Here is a 15,301-nt window from a genome sequence, read left to right on the forward strand (position 1 = left end):
TCTTATCCTTCGTAATGCCAGCTGAAGCTGCAGTCAGTAGGCTATGTAGTATGCACACATGCCGGCCGGCCACTCCTCCTTCTTCACGTGTAGCCTACAGCACGTCTTCCGTCAACAACATTATGCAAGATTCACGTCACTGAGTAGTAAAACATTTTGAGCTAAGTTTATGCCATTTGTTGTAAGGTGCTCTTCGTTGTCATGTACATCGTCAATACATATTTTAAGCAGCAACTGGAATCCATGCATTTCCACGGAATTATTTTTGCAATCTGATCCATATCCTGTTCATTCGTGCTCGTCGCTCGACTTATCGTGACTAAATTCAAGATGGCTGCAAGCTCTAAACTTCCTGAAGATACTGTCTGTATAAATCGTCTTGTAAGTAAACTACCAGTGCTTTTTCAAAGTTCTCAATGTCTCGTTTCAAATGTCAGGGCCTTGGGAAGTATACCAATGAAGTGTGGAGATACGTTGAGCCTTGTAAATGGTGTAAAACAGTGATTTATTTGCATGGCTATGCCGATGCCCGAGCCACCAACATTGACCGCCTCTTGGTAGCATTGGCTAACTAGCGCCAGATTTCGGAGTGCAGGGGACAAGCCGAGATGAGCTATATGACATACGTTCACACTCGGTATCATGTTTCAGAACACTTTAGGTCAAAATCACACCGGAATTCTCCTTTAACCTCAGGCCCTGAGGGAGAAGCATTTGTGGGTTTCTCTTTGGGTATTCAAGAAGGAGGACGGGACTCCAGCCCACAGCATTGAGCTTCTCAATCTGAAAAAAAAAAAACCCTGTTACTTTAAAAAAACATTTATAAATTGTGCCAGTGATATATGTTTACGTTTATGTATTTAGCAGACGCTTTTATCCAAAGCAACATACATATAAATTACAACACGCTACGGGCTAGCAGATGCTACGGGAATGCACTAGTTGAGAATGTACTAGTTGAGAATGTACTTGTTGAGAGTGTATGTGGGAAAGGTGTGAAAATATGTGCGTGGGTTTGGTGTGCATGTCTATTTGCATGTGTGCATGATTCATGTATGAACGTGTCACTACAGGAGCATAGTAGAGGTATTACTCATTTTGACACTTCATTCTTAAAGGTTGTATCAGTGATCCTGGCGGATATTGCCTGTGTTTTTGTTATTGTTTATGTTCAAATTTCTTAGCAGACGTTTTTGTCCGATATATAACTCATTTTATATTTTGTCTGAGGACCAAACAAGACACACAAGAGATAACTCAACCTTACCACCAGTATTCATTTTTAAAAAATCCATGCAATGCTTGGTTATTGTTAGTGGTGTACTACCAACCACAATGTTAATGTCCGGTAGACTCCGCGGTTTGTGGTGCATGGGCTGCGTAAAAATACCAGAGTCTTTTTCAGCGCCTAGAATGACAGGAGAGCTAGCCGACCATGAGAAAATATTAGCTGAACATTATAAAAGTGTTTTGTCTTTACAAATCGCTCATCATCGCTGATACAACCTTTAACCTAACATTAGTACTATGGTAATGTAACCAGGGCCTGTGCTAGCCATTTGGGTGCCCAAAGCACAAATGCATGGTGCCACTCTGGTGCCCCCACTATTTTGGATACTTTATATTGTTGGTTGGTTTAATAGGCCTACTGTTGGCAATGAAAAGTCGTAAATCTACTATGGGTCTCCAACGTCGCTCTGTCAGTAGCCTGGCTGCCTGCCCCTTCTGAAGGCTAAAGCAGTAGGCTACCTTTAAACATAATTGTTGCTGAGAGGAATCCCAGCCTACGAATTCAATAACAAAATAAATCATGCATAATTAAAAATTACCTTGATTTAGGCTACTTGGGTATGGCATAAGGCTTGGCTACACACAGTAAGGTTAATGTGCAAAAAATGAATGAAGTGGCTATTGGCTCGCAAATAAACAGCGGATGGAAAACCTGACACAGTTTGAACTAAATTTAAACTGAACATTGAAGCATAAAATACCAATCATATTTGATATTGGCCATGAGTTCCAACATTGAGCAATATAATCAAACAATCCAAAAGTTAATTAGGCATAAATCCAAACTAGACCGAGAATCTTCTGCTTTTGATACCATGCCACTCCAAATGTGTCTCACCATAAAACGCAGGAAAAAATACCTTAGGCCTGTTGTCCATGAAGGCATGCCTGGCAAATTGATATTTTATGAAGATGTAACTGGTTGCTTTGCTTTCATTAATGGTTTAGCTAGTCAAGTTTGCAAGGAAGAGACATAACGTGTGAACAGGCCACAATATCCAGTAGGGACGCGCTCACACAGATGCGGTAGCGGGCAGGAGAACTGTTAGCACAGGCTTTACATAAAATTATTCAACAGAAGCCTTATAAGAAATAAATGCCTGCCTCGAATAAAGGCCTGTGGTTTGCACAACCTAAGTAGCCTAAATAAAAGACCCGCCACAATTTGAGGATTTGCGGCATGATGATTTTCTACGAGCTATATTTTTTTGGTGCCCCCCAGGCACTTGGTGCCCCACGCGCAGTGCATGTTCTGCTTGTGCGGAGCACCGACACTGAATGTAGCACAAATGACTTACCAGAATAATAGCATCATCCATCAGATGGGAGGTCAGTTGATTCTTTTTGGTATTGGCCTCCCAGGTTTCCTTTTTTTCATTGAAGCTTTCTAGTTGTTTTTTTTGCCTCAGCTTCTGTGGCTGTGGTGCCGTGCATACTGGGCATATTTTGCACCCATTAAAAATGGATGCAAGACATGCAGGGCATTTTTTTTTTTAACCCTCCCATGACAGGCTGCAAAAAATCAACAAGAAAAGCATACCGGTAATTAGAATTGCTATTGTTTAAAAATACAAATTCCTCAGTTGTTTAGAGAGATTGAACCATTAAACAACATGTTCAGTCTTTCAACTCAGTTGTAATAAAGGCAATCCTGTAATAAACAAGATTTCATCTATTTCAAGACTGATATTTGGGACCAACTCAGGGTATCTAGTATAACACTATGCGATTTGCTGTTCCTACATTAAACGTGGATTGATGATTCGGTGTTCCCCCAATGCCAATTGGATATTTAACAGAATCCGATGCTCTTCAGGTTAACAATAATAAAGTAACAATTTAGTGTCTTTCAAATTTGTGAAAATAAAAATCTTGGAATACTTACTATATGAGAATGAAAGGGTGAGTGTGTGTGTCTGTGTGTGTGTGTGTGAGAGAGAGAGAGAGAGAGAGAGACAAGCATGTATCTCGTAAATTATCTGTAACAAAGACAAAAAACATTATTAGAATGATATTTTATCTCTACATTATTAGCAAAAATGATAGATATGATATGATTACTAGTTACATGTTCTACAAGAATAGAATCTCCTTGACTCTAATCGCCTGACCATCAAATTGCTCAGTAACCATTCATGTTATATTCTACACAAGAATGATTGAAGCACATGCGTACATTGCACACACATAAGATATCATATCCACTTGGCGCCTACTACTACTACTTTTGCATACCCCCCCCCCCCCCCCCCCCAAAAAAAAAAAAAACAACCCCTGCTGATCTGCACCATCTATCTATCATAATATATAAAGCAACAATCGTCTGTGTGTCTGTGGCTCGCTGGGTACTTGTATAAACTTAGCCTTGCCAGACTTATAAACGCTTTAACTTCAAGTAGTAGCATGAACTATACAGGATGAAACCATTTGGCTTAGCTAGCTGCTAATGTGGCATCCAAAAGCCCATGTCTGGTTGCCCAGTTGGCAAGTAGCTGCTACTTCAGAAAGTTAATGTTGAGCCCTGAACACAAAATTTTGCTGGCGCAGAAATTAGGTGGAAGCGTGTTACACATATATGCAAATTGTGCCACATAGCTGGCGATGCCAAAAGTACACGTCCAAATCAATGTAAATAAACCAACAGCAGAGTTCTGAATTAGCTAATCTATCTAGCTAGCAGAGGCTCTGGCTAAGTACGTTGCATTTTATTTTGATGCAACAAAGAATTGTATTATGTCAGTCTCTTTCAAATACAGCTCTTACAGTGGAGTTCGAAATAAACAAATAGGAGGACATAATTGTTTTGGCCAAAACTCAATTTTAGACATGTTAAATGCCTATGCATTTCTCTTGCTTATTAGACCCTTGTACTTACCGCTCGGAATCTCGCCCAGGCAATGGTTTCTGGGATCGTCGCACACAGTGACGCGATGCACAAAATTGCGCCAAAATATCAATAGCAATGAAAAAGTACAGTCTTAATATTTTATATCCTTGCTCAAATTTGTAAAATAATGAGCATAAATCTCCGAATGAAAGAAACTTGGGTATATGTAGCCATTACATTTAAACACATCACTTCCCAGAATGCATCTCTTTGCCAAATAACTTTATTTCCACCTTAAGCAATATAAACATTTCTGCAGTAGTGTATTACATTTATAACAACTTCATAATCAGTATTGAGACGAAAGAACTAGTGCTATCAGTAAGCTATTCTTTTTAAGTTGACATTCTCTGGGGATACGCTTCTGACATGGGCTTTGTTTACCTAGCAACGGTTACTATGCCTCGCTGAAATGAGAAGTGAGAACGTTTTTATTAAATATCCCACTTAAATGAGGGCATAATTTAAGCCAACGGCAAATATGCAGTCCTGAAACGACTGTAATTATTCAATATCCATGTATCCCAAAGTTATAAAAGTCAGTTGACCGAAATCTGTACTCAGTTGTTGAAACGGGGGATCCGTGTGTGGGCCACGGAATATATTGTCATTAACTTGCATTGGAACGAAATCCGTGTGTGTTTCACGGAAATGTCAACTTCCGTTGAGCGAAATCTGCACTCAGTTGTTGAAACAGGGATGGAATGCAACGCCTGACAGGCTAACATTACATAAAAATCGAACTGAATGTATCAAAAGTGTGTTTCCCAATAAGATAACAACATCCGTTGAGCGAAATCTGCACTCAGTTGTTAAACGGGGATCCGTGAAATAGCCACGGAATATATTGTCATTAACTTGCATTGGAACGAAATCCGTGTGTGTTTCACGGAAATGTAACTTCCGTTGAGCGAAATCTGCACTCAGTTGTTGAAACAGGGATGGAATGCAACGCCTGACAGGCTAACATTACACAGACACTAAAAAAGGCAATAAAAATCGAACTGAAAGTATCAAAAGTGTGTTTCCCAATAAGATAACAACGTCCGTTGAACGAAATCTGCACTCAGTTGTTTAAACGGGGATCCGTGAAATAGCCACGGGATATGAGTGTCATTAACTTGCATTGAATCGAAATCCGTGTGAGTTTCACGGAAATTTCAGTGATTCCGTGGGCCCACCACGGATTTTGAGTTAAGCGTCCGTGGATATTTCACGGATTCCCGTGAGACCAGGTTGCAACCCAACGATTAGAGTCTCGTGACTGCCGGCTACTGCGTGCGTGCGTGCGTGTGTAGGTCAAAGTCCGCCGATCGAAGCATTCCCCTATTTTGTAAAATAATTTTTTACTCCTCTGGGTGTTGCAATGGATATCAATGATTCATATGATTGCCCTCAGTAAAAAAACACAAGAAACAGGAATGCAATCAGTTACAAACACTCAGGTTCTCTGCTTCATAAGATGTCGCCGGCGATCGGGAAGACGCTGAGCAGAGGGCACCGTCGCGTAAAACAACGCGAGACCGCGGAAATGGCCGGACGGTGCTTCAGGCTGGATTCGAACCTGCGATGACATTCTTAAAGTGCTATGTAGCACAGCGCTGCCTTTCCCATGTGTGCTACGGAGACACCATTAATGCAGTGCTCATTATACATGATTAGAGTCTCGTGACTGCCGGCTACTGCGTGCGTGCGTGCGTGTGTAGGTCAAAGTCCGCCGATCGCAGCATTCCCCTATTTTGTAAAATTATTTTTTACTCTCCTGGGTGTTGCAATGGATATCAATGATTCATATGATTGCCCTCAGTAAAAAAACACAAGAAACAGGAATGCAATCAGTTACAAACACTCAGGTTCTCTGCTTCATAAGATGTCGCCGGCGATCGGGAAGACGCTGAGCAGAGGGCACGTCGCGTAAAACAACGCGAGACCGCGGAAATGGCCGGACGGTGCTTCAGGCCTTATTCGAACGTGCAATGCCATTCTTAAAGTGCTATGTAGCACAGCGCTGCCTTTCCCATATGTGCTACGGAGATGCTGATTAGTGCAGTGCTCATTATACATGATTAGAGTCTCGTGACTGCCGGCTACTGCGTGCGTGCGTGCGTGTGTAGGTCAAAGTCCGCCGATCGCAGCATTCCCCTATTTTGTAAAATAATTTTTTACTCCTCTGGGTGTTGCAATGGATATCAATGATTCATATGATTGCCCTCAGTAAAAAAACACAAGAAACAGGAATGCAATCAGTTACAAACACTCAGGTTCTCTGCTTCATAAGATGTCGCCGGCGATCGGGAAGACGCTGAGCAGAGGGCACGTCGCGTAAAACAACGCGAGACCGCGGAAATGGCCGGACGGTGCTTCAGGCCTTATTCGAACGTGCAATGCCATTCTTAAAGTGCTATGTAGCACAGCGCTGCCTTTCCCATATGTGCTACGGAGATGCTGAATAGTGCAGTGCTCATTATACATGATTAGAGTCTCGTGACTGCCGGCTACTGCGTGCGTGCGTGCGTGTGTAGGTCAAAGTCCGCCGATCGCAGCATTCCCCTATTTTGTAAAATATTTTTTTACTCCTCTGGGTGTTGCAATGGATATCAATGATTCATATGATTGCCCTCAGTAAAAAAACACAAGAAACAGGAATGCAATCAGTTACAAACACTCAGGTTCTCTGCTTCATAAGATGTCGCCGGCGATCGGGAAGACGCTGAGCAGAGGGCACCGTCGCGTAAAACAACGCGAGACCGCGGAAATGGCCGGACGGTGCTTCAGGCTGGATTCGAACCTGCGATGACATTCTTAAAGTGCTATGTAGCACAGCGCTGCCTTTCCCATGTGTGCTACGGAGACACCATTAATGCAGTGCTCATTATACATGATTAGAGTCTCGTGACTGCCGGCTACTGCGTGCGTGCGTGCGTGTGTAGGTCAAAGTCCGCCGATCGCAGCATTCCCCTATTTTGTAAAATTATTTTTTACTCTCCTGGGTGTTGCAATGGATATCAATGATTCATATGATTGCCCTCAGTAAAAAAACACAAGAAACAGGAATGCAATCAGTTACAAACACTCAGGTTCTCTGCTTCATAAGATGTCGCCGGCGATCGGGAAGACGCTGAGCAGAGGGCACCGTCGCGTAAAACAACGTGAGTCGGCGGAAACTGCCGGACGGTGCTTCAGGCCGGATTCGAACCGGCGATGCCATTCTTAAAGTGCTATGTAGCACAGCGCTGCCTTTCCCATGTGTGCTACGGAGACACCGATTAATGCAGTCCTCTTTATACATGATTAGAGTCTCGTGACTGCCGGCTACTGCTTGCGTGCGTGCGTGTGTAGGTCAAAGTCCGCCGATCGCAGCATTCCCCTATTTTGTAAAATTATTTTTTACTCTCCTGGGTGTTGCAATGGATATCAATGATTCATATGATTGCCCTCAGTAAAAAAACACAAGAAACAGGAATGCAATCAGTTACAAACACTCAGGTTCTCTGCTTCATAAGATGTCGCCGGCGATCGGGAAGACGCTGAGCAGAGGGCACGTCGCGTAAAACAACGCGAGACCGCGGAAATGGCCGGACGGTGCTTCAGGCCTTATTCGAACGTGCAATGCCATTCTTAAAGTGCTATGTAGCACAGCGCTGCCTTTCCCATATGTGCTACGGAGATGCTGATTAGTGCAGTGCTCATTATACATGATTAGAGTCTCGTGACTGCCGGCTACTGCGTGCGTGCGTGCGTGTGTAGGTCAAAGTCCGCCGATCGCAGCATTCCCCTATTTTGTAAAATTATTTTTTACTCTCCTGGGTGTTGCAATGGATATCAATGATTCATATGATTGCCCTCAGTAAAAAAACACAAGAAACAGGAATGCAATCAGTTACAAACACTCAGGTTCTCTGCTTCATAAGATGTCGCCGGCGATCGGGAAGACGCTGAGCAGAGGGCACCGTCGCGTAAAACAACGTGAGTCGGCGGAAACTGCCGGACGGTGCTTCAGGCCGGATTCGAACCGGCGATGCCATTCTTAAAGTGCTATGTAGCACAGCGCTGCCTTTCCCATGTGTGCTACGGAGACGCTGATTAATGCAGTGCGAATTATACATGATTAGAGTCTCGTGACTGCCGGCTACTGCGTGCGTGCGTGCGTAGGTCAAAGTCCGCTGATCGCGGCATTCCCCTATTTTGTAAAATTATTTTTTACTCCTCTGGGTGTTGCAATGGATATCAATGATTCATATGATTGCCCTCAGTAAAAAAACACAAGAAACAGGACGCAAACAGTTACAAACACTCAGGTTCTCTACTTCATAAGATGTCGCGGGCGATCGGGAAGACGCTGAGCAGAGGGCACCGTCGCGTAAAACAACGTGAGTCCGCGGAAACTGCCGGACGGTGCTTCAGGCCGGATTCGAACCTGCGATGACATTCTTAAAGTGCTATGTAGCACAGCGCTGCCTTTCCCATGTGTGCTACGGAGACACCGATTAATGCAGTCCTCATTATACATGATTAGAGTCTCGTGACTGCCGGCTACTGCTTGCGTGCGTGCGTGTGTAGGTCAAAGTCCGCCGATCGCAGCATTCCCCTATTTTGTAAAATTATTTTTTACTCTCCTGGGTGTTGCAATGGATATCAATGATTCATATGATTGCCCTCAGTAAAAAAACACAAGAAACAGGAATGCAATCAGTTACAAACACTCAGGTTCTCTGCTTCATAAGATGTCGCCGGCGATCGGGAAGACGCTGAGCAGAGGGCACGTCGCGTAAAACAACGCGAGACCGCGGAAATGGCCGGACGGTGCTTCAGGCCTTATTCGAACCTGCAATGCCATTCTTAAAGTGCTATGTAGCACAGCGCTGCCTTTCCCATATGTGCTACGGAGATGCTGATTAGTGCAGTGCTCATTATACATGATTAGAGTCTCGTGACTGCCGGCTACTCACTGTAAAAAATAATATGCCCTTTTAACTTAAAAAGGTTTGTTACCCCGCTGCCTTACGTTTTTGAGTTAACTTGACATAACGTTTTTGAGTTAACTTGACATAAAATTAAATTTGATTTAACTTATATTTCTTAGTTAAGTCAACTGAAAATTTTTCATAGACTCTTGTTGTGTCAAAAAAGCCATGTAAGTTAACTTGATTAATTTACATGTTGTTTCAAAATAGGATCATTAGTTGAAATAAATTTGTTCAGACATGTATTTTCCTTGTTAGTTTTATTAACTTTTAAAAACTTTTATACTTATTTTTTTCAAAGAGAGGATGCACATCATAATATCGAAGAAAAAAACAAAAACTAACTAAAAATACACAGGTGGATGTACAGCACATCAAATTTGGGGGGGAAACCCATTATGCTACATTAGAAAAAATAATCTGAAAACACACATAAAAACAAATCAAAACTGAGGACCAAGTCCAAGTTCTACGGAAGGTTGTTGTACTACTCTTTACCAAGCAGCCTGTTTTGGAGAAAGCAGCTGCAATGTTCATGTGAAGAGGAGCTCCTTCCAATGTTCAAGAACAGCTTTTGTACTTCAAACGTGAATTTTAGATGCTTCGGGTAGTCCATATTGAGACCCATCAGTCCAAAGAGTTCAAAGGCCTTTGGAATATTGGAAATGTCCATGATGATAAACTGTTCCTCCAAAACAAGACATATGTGATTGATTTTGGTGAACTACACATTTGCTGCAGTCCTCATACACGATCAGGATCCCCACACTGGTTTCTTTTAAGACATCTTCAACTGGACCAGTTGGCTGAAAAACAAATCACCAGAAAGGTGAATATTTAACTCATTACCAGGGACATGCTTTTATTCTATTACAGTTTAGAACAGTTAAAATAATCTGCTTAGTTCAAATACAATGTTACATGCTTTATAAAATGATGAGTTTCCATCTGTAGAGCATGCCCTTGTATTTCAACCAGTGCTTCCAAATCACATTTAAAGTCATTTGCTAAACCTACCTCACAGGTCTTTAGAATGCTGGAAGTATCTTGACGAAGAAAGTGGGGCATGCCAAGCAGGTTGTTCGCTTATTCTGGTTGGAATCCTGAAATGCAAAAGGAAACACACAAATGCAAACACAATGTTAAACAAAAACAAAATAGAAAAAACTCTGAGCTCATTAATATTCACATCATAGAATGCAGGAGTCATATGTTCAATACTTACATGAGCATCAAGCTATCTAAGAATGTCTTGGAGCTTGTGATGGCAGGGTCCCTTTTTCTGAAAAGGACAAGAAACATGGGCAGATATTCATCAAGTTCACTGAGGAAGGTTCTCAAGAGATCAGCAGACATCAGACAGTTGAATTCCGTGAGGATGCAGTGAATGCAGAATATGACAACAAAAAAGAAAAGATAAAAGACATTAAATCAATATTTTTGTGTTCATTCTACAGGCAATTCTGTTAATACCTGGTGACACTATAAAATAAAAAAAAGTCAATTGTGTGTAGAAATGTCCGTTGAGGTCAACTTGCCTTCTGAAGGTGATAAAACAAGCAGAGCAAGGGGCAAAAGTGGCTGTGCTGTCCGTGCTTCAGAGTATATCTTCTGATGACCCTCTGATTCCGCGTTGAAAATGGGCTCAGTTTACAGGTCCACTTCATTAACACTCTTCTGTAACAGAGATAAATTACAAGCATCTGAGATTTTAATGCACAAAAATGTGTTTGTAAAAGCATTAGGTCTATTGAGATATCTGTTAAACATTGATACTACATGGCCTACATTATGATACACAATATTATTCAGATTTGAATGAGGACTTTCTATTAACACTCAGTGTTGGGGAGTAACGGAATACATGTACCGGCGTTACGTATTCAGAATACAAATTATGAGTAACTGTATTCCGATACAGTTACAAGTTAAATAGTTGGTATTTAGAATACAGTTACATTGTTGAAATCAATGGATTACATGACGATACTTCTCTGTTTCATAAGTTTGTTCACTCACTAAATAAATTAAGGCAAGTCCATTTCCCAGAAGCTCCTGAAAGCAATCTATGATGAAATTGTTTACATGTTTAAATCCAAGCCCCGCCGTCTTGCACTAGCCTCAAAACGCAGCCAGCGCGCATTATGGACCGTCATATCGGAGACCCTGAAATGACTGTTTGCACAGCAAATTACGAGTAAAGTAAGTGGAGGTAACTCCTGTTCCTCACTGATCGTGGTTCCTGATGTCTGTTCAAAGGATATTTTCCCAAGTATTAATAGCTCAGGCTACTTCGGCCAATCGGTTACACAGTTTGCTAAGCAATAAGCAAAGCCTAGTTCACGTGTTGATTTAGACCTAGGCAATAAAACCAATCTCTAAAATAGGCACTGCATTCTAAGTTGTTTATTCTAACTTAAAATAGCTTTATGGATTATTATTTTTTCTAATTAGATCTACATTTACGTTTTAAAATGAATTATATGGTGCAGCCTCTGAAGAATTATTCTTGCGAGTAGGCCTAGCATATTTTAACGTGCGGTTTTTGATTACGCGATCACGTTCATTTTGAGAGCACTGATATACAGTAGCCCATAGTGTTTACATGTACAGGTCATTTGCGTTCCACCAGTCATATGCGCCCCTCACTTGTACTGGGTTGATGCCACCGAAAAATCTCACAGGCACACCTTAATTATAATTTCTGGCTACGCCCTTAAAGTAGCCTATTTATTTTGTTTGTTTTAATTAGCCTAGTCGCCTGCTGTAGTTTTAGTGGTCACCTTGCTATTTTAAAGTTGTATCAGGTAGCTTAGGCCTAGTTGACTTTACATTCTCCTATGTGGGCCTAACACAGCCATTTGGAACAGATGAACACACCAGAATAGGCCTGTTTAGTAGGCCTAAGCAGGATTTGATGGCCACATTCCAATGCAATTCAATGCGGAAGTAATCTAAGTATTCAGAATACGTTACTCAGATTGAGTAACGTAACGGAATACGTTACAGATTACATTTTTGGGCATGTATTCTGTATTCTGTAACGGAATACGTTTTGAAAGTAACCCTCCCAACACTGTTAACACTGTAAAAATGCTTAGGTAACTTTTATCACCTATACTAAACATAGTGAGAATGAAGTCATGCTTAATAAAGATATGCTTAATGGGTTCATAATAATATTCTACATTTATGTCCACTGTGCTAAATAGCATCGGAGATGGTTGAAATAGGATGTAGGCTACTAAAGGATCTTTGATATTGACTAATTTCTTGCCACACACTCTCAGTGCTGTTTTTAAAGTAAACTTTTGGCTCAAACTGTGAAAACAAACATATCACCCTTACTAATCTGAATTAAGGTTAAATTGTCATTAGTCCTTGTGAAGGGAGAACATGCTGATGGACAAGAGAAGCTTCCGTTAGTTAGCAGGCTAGTTCGTACCCATCTAAGTGAATGTATGCAAATAGATAACCACCAACCAACTTGGCTTGCCTTAAACAAACAAACAAAAACATCTCCTTAGCTATTTTAAATACACAAGGGGAAATAACCATAAGGAATAGAGAAAAGACTTGTTTTCTTCAAGTGGCTTGGTACATTACAGCATTATGATAGCTAGCTTTTACTGGTACTAGCGAGATATGTGGTTAAGCGAAAACATCTACGAAATGCAAGTGTTTCATCCAATTATATGGAAATAGTTCTACTCATTCAATTCATTGAGTGGTTGTGTACTAAAGTTTACTCACCAAAAACACTGAATATTGACGGATTACGTCGGATGAAAGTTGAGACGATTCCTCCATGTGCTTTTCTTCCAACAGGGCAAAGTGATGTAAACAGGTCTGGCCAGAGGTGGCAGTAACGAGCATGTGTCGTGTTTTGTTAGGGCTACTTGTTCATTTAAGTGAAGACAACAAAGTGCTTGTTCATTGAACTTAGAACAAAGTTGAATCAGTGAAAACTTAGTATTTCTTTTTGACTCGACAATTTTCACAGAGTTTAGTTATATTAACTAAACAAATTAACTTAAAGCAACAAAACCACAGTATTATTTTTTACAGTGCTGCGTGCGTGCGTGCGTAGGTCAAAGTCCGCTGATCGCGGCATTCCCCTATTTTGTAAAATTATTTTTTACTCCTCTGGGTGTTGCAATGAATATCAATGATTCATATGATTGCCCTCAGTAAAAAAAGACAAGAAACAGGACGCAAACAGTTACAAACACTCAGGTTCTCTGCTTCATAAGATGTCGCGGGCGATCGGGAAGACGCTGAGCAGAGGGCACCGTCGCGTAAAACAACGTGAGTCCGCGGAAACTGCCGGACCTTCAGGCCGGAATCGAACTGGCGATGCCATTCTTAAAGTGCTATGTAGCACAGCGCTGCCTTTCCCATGTGTGCTACGGAGACGCTGATTAATGCAGTGCTCATTATACATGATTAGAGTTTCGTGACTGCCGGCTACTGCGTGCGTGCGTGCGTAGGTCAAAGTCCGCTGATCGCGGCATTCCCCTATTTTGTAAAATTATTTTTTACTCCTCTGGGTGTTGCAATGGATATCAATGATTCATATGATTGCCCTCAGTAAAAAAACACAAGAAACAGGACGCAAACAGTTACAAACACTCAGGTTCTCTGCTTCATAACATGTCGCGGGCGATCGGGAAGACGCTGAACAGAGGGCACCGTCGCGTAAAACATCGTGAGACCGCGGAAACAGCCGGACTGTGCTTCAGGCTGGATTCGAACCTGCGATGACATTCTTAAAGTGCTATGTAGCACAGCGCTGCCTTTCCCATGTGTGCTACGGAGACACCATTAATGCAGTGCTCATTATACATGATTAGAGTCTCGTGACTGCCGGCTACTGCGTGCGTGCGTGCGTGTGTAGGTCAAAGTCCGCCGATCGCAGCATTCCCCTATTTTGTAAAATTATTTTTTACTCTCCTGGGTGTTGCAATGGATATCAATGATTCATATGATTGCCCTCAGTAAAAAAACACAAGAAACAGGAATGCAATCAGTTACAAACACTCAGGTTCTCTGCTTCATAAGATGTCGCCGGCGATCGGGAAGACGCTGAGCAGAGGGCACGTCGCGTAAAACAACGCGAGACCGCGGAAATGGCCGGACGGTGCTTCAGGCCTTATTCGAACGTGCAATGCCATTCTTAAAGTGCTATGTAGCACAGCGCTGCCTTTCCCATATGTGCTACGGAGATGCTGATTAGTGCAGTGCTCATTATACATGATTAGAGTCTCGTGACTGCCGGCTACTGCGTGCGTGCGTGCGTGTGTAGGTCAAAGTCCGCCGATCGCAGCATTCCCCTATTTTGTAAAATAATTTTTTACTCCTCTGGGTGTTGCAATGGATATCAATGATTCATATGATTGCCCTCAGTAAAAAAACACAAGAAACAGGAATGCAATCAGTTACAAACACTCAGGTTCTCTGCTTCATAAGATGTCGCCGGCGATCGGGAAGACGCTGAGCAGAGGGCACGTCGCGTAAAACAACGCGAGACCGCGGAAATGGCCGGACGGTGCTTCAGGCCTTATTCGAACGTGCAATGCCATTCTTAAAGTGCTATGTAGCACAGCGCTGCCTTTCCCATATGTGCTACGGAGATGCTGAATAGTGCAGTGCTCATTATACATGATTAGAGTCTCGTGACTGCCGGCTACTGCGTGCGTGCGTGCGTGTGTAGGTCAAAGTCCGCCGATCGCAGCATTCCCCTATTTTGTAAAATATTTTTTTACTCCTCTGGGTGTTGCAATGGATATCAATGATTCATATGATTGCCCTCAGTAAAAAAACACAAGAAACAGGAATGCAATCAGTTACAAACACTCAGGTTCTCTGCTTCATAAGATGTCGCCGGCGATCGGGAAGACGCTGAGCAGAGGGCACCGTCGCGTAAAACAACGCGAGACCGCGGAAATGGCCGGACGGTGCTTCAGGCTGGATTCGAACCTGCGATGACATTCTTAAAGTGCTATGTAGCACAGCGCTGCCTTTCCCATGTGTGCTACGGAGACACCATTAATGCAGTGCTCATTATACATGATTAGAGTCTCGTGACTGCCGGCTACTGCGTGCGTGCGTGCGTGTGTAGGTCAAAGTCCGCCGATCGCAGCATTCCCCTATTTTGTAA

At 42.3% G+C, this 15,301-nt stretch overlaps 2 long non-coding RNA genes across 2 annotated transcripts; both read right to left on the reverse strand.

The window, feature by feature from the left end:
* Positions 1 to 31: 31 nt before the first annotated feature.
* On the reverse strand, positions 32 to 3,491 carry LOC143126042 (uncharacterized). The gene is made up of 3 exons (XR_012987368.1): positions 3,176 to 3,491; positions 2,589 to 2,802; positions 32 to 783 (listed from the first exon to the last, which is right to left on the reverse strand). It is a non-coding gene; the product is annotated as an uncharacterized LOC143126042 (long non-coding RNA).
* A 6,379-nt stretch (positions 3,492 to 9,870) lies between these two features.
* Positions 9,871 to 10,864, reverse strand: LOC143126362 (uncharacterized). Its single transcript, XR_012987470.1, has 4 exons — positions 10,680 to 10,864; positions 10,367 to 10,423; positions 10,159 to 10,244; positions 9,871 to 9,947 (listed from the first exon to the last, which is right to left on the reverse strand). It is a non-coding gene; the product is annotated as an uncharacterized LOC143126362 (long non-coding RNA).
* Positions 10,865 to 15,301: the final 4,437 nt, after the last annotated feature.

Source organism: Alosa pseudoharengus, unplaced genomic scaffold (assembly GCF_046254945.1).
Source record: "Alosa pseudoharengus isolate Yale_2024_CS ecotype anadromous, Long Island Sound unplaced genomic scaffold, YU_APseudo_1.1 YU_APseudo_1.1_scf_16, whole genome shotgun sequence".
In the NCBI taxonomy this organism is placed as follows: domain Eukaryota; kingdom Metazoa; phylum Chordata; class Actinopteri; order Clupeiformes; family Clupeidae; genus Alosa; species Alosa pseudoharengus.